The sequence below is a fragment of the Tupaia chinensis genome, unplaced genomic scaffold (assembly GCF_000334495.1).
Source record: "Tupaia chinensis unplaced genomic scaffold, TupChi_1.0 Scaffold139785_1, whole genome shotgun sequence".
Taxonomy (NCBI): domain Eukaryota; kingdom Metazoa; phylum Chordata; class Mammalia; order Scandentia; family Tupaiidae; genus Tupaia; species Tupaia belangeri.
In genome coordinates, this window is record NW_006199665.1 from 568,753 (window position 1) to 570,667 (window position 1,915).

A 1,915-nucleotide genomic window follows, 5' to 3' on the forward strand; every position below is an offset into this window, starting at 1 on the left:
ACCAGGTCCAGGACTCGAACTGCGGTCGACTACGTGGGAGTCCAGCGACATAGCCATTACGCTAACTGCTGGTCCCAAGTTTCTTTTGTCACTAGGAAAAAAAACCCTCTAAAAAAAAAAAAAAAAAAGAAAGAAAGAAAAATGGGGGTGGGGACTGGGCTGTAGTGGTGAGCCCCAGTAGGATCACAGGAGCAAAGTTCAGAACAGCAGCAGGCTGGGGCCAGCCTATGGCCTGCAGGTTATGGAGTTGCATCTCATCCGGCCAACTGTGCGGTTTGAGTCTTAAGAGCCGTTGGCTTGAAAAATAGGCCAGGCTGTGTATGCACGTGTGCCCCAAAGCCCTGAAAGGAGGGAATGATGGAGGAGGAGGGATTGCAGCATGACCATTACCCATGAGGGTGCTTTTTGCTTTCTCTAGTGAGTGTACACACCATTTGACAAATGTAAAAGAAAAAGCAAGCTGAACACTTTTTAAAACCTTTCATTCCGGGGCTGGCAGGTGGTGTGGTGATTAAGGGTGCTGGACTCCCACATGGCCAACCCACGGTTTGAGTCTAGGACCTGGTGACTTGCTTTCTCATTTTTCCTCTCTTTCTCTCTCTCTCTCTGTCCCTCTCTTTCTCTCTTACTCTGTCCCTCTTTGATCAAATTGAAAATGAATGAATGAATTAATGAATAAATTAAAAAAAAACCCTTTCATTCCTTGGGTGGAAATCAAATTTACCATGGCCTGCATCTTTTATTGTTACCCACTAGAGATAATGAAACCAACCCATGGGGGAACTTGTGTCCATTGGTTGGAGGACTTTTTTTTATAAATATGGGTCACTGTAAGAATGGAACAAACCAGGACTAGCAGTTGGTGTAATGGCTATGTCGCTGGACTCTGATGTAGTCGATCACGGTTCAAGTCCCGGACCCGGAGGCTCAGACTCACACCTGGCATGTGCGTGCGTGCCCAAGATCCCGAGAGGAGAATGGAGGAGAATGGATTGCGTTGTGGCCATCCCCCCCAGGGGTGATTTCTCTCTTTCTGTCTTTCTGGCGAGTGCATGCACCCTATAGCAAAAACAAACAAAAAAGGATGGAACAAACCAGACATGGGAGAGCTGCAGGCCTGTGTCCCTTGGGCAGAGCCTGGCCTCGAGGCCATGGGTTGGTGTTTGTATGGTGGACGTTCCTCTCTCCCCGAGGCCTGGAGCACCTCTGCTTGGGTGGTGGTCTGGGTGTGCTCGCACCCATGTGTGTATTGAAGGGAAGGAGTTGAGTCTGTACTGGATTCAGTGGAGGTTTTTCTTCTTCAGCACCCATGGTGCATTTCTTCACCTGAAAGTATAATGCATTTAGATGCTGTTTCTATGGCAACCACTGAACTCCAAGGGAACAAATTCTATTTTTGTGTTCTAACGTGGTAACGGGATTAGTGAAGGCACATAGAAATTTCCATGATAAGTCAGTGCTGCCTTTTGAAGAGATTGAGATATTCCAGCACTAAAATTTTAACATTGACTCCATCAGAGTCCACTTCTGATGATCTGTATATCGCTTCATTTAATCTGGGTTTTAGATACACACACGTATAATTGTATCGTAAGGACATGTTGAAAGAGCACCCTCCCCGACAGGGCCTGGTGCCACAGCCCTTCTTCCTCCAGCTCTTCATCCTGTCAGGATCTTGGGCATGCCCTTGTGTGCCTGCCCTGTTTTTGAAGTGGCAGGGACTGAGACTTGAACACTTGTTGGCCTGATAAAATCCAGCGTCCTCCGTACAGCACATAACTGCCGCACTGTGGGGCTGACCCAGTGGAGCTTCTTTTTACTCGCAAGTGGATCTTCATGAAGGTCCTTGGGGGCTTCATTCTCTGGATTTCAGAAGCACACACTGCTATGTCCCTGGGGGTTCATGGGTTCAGCA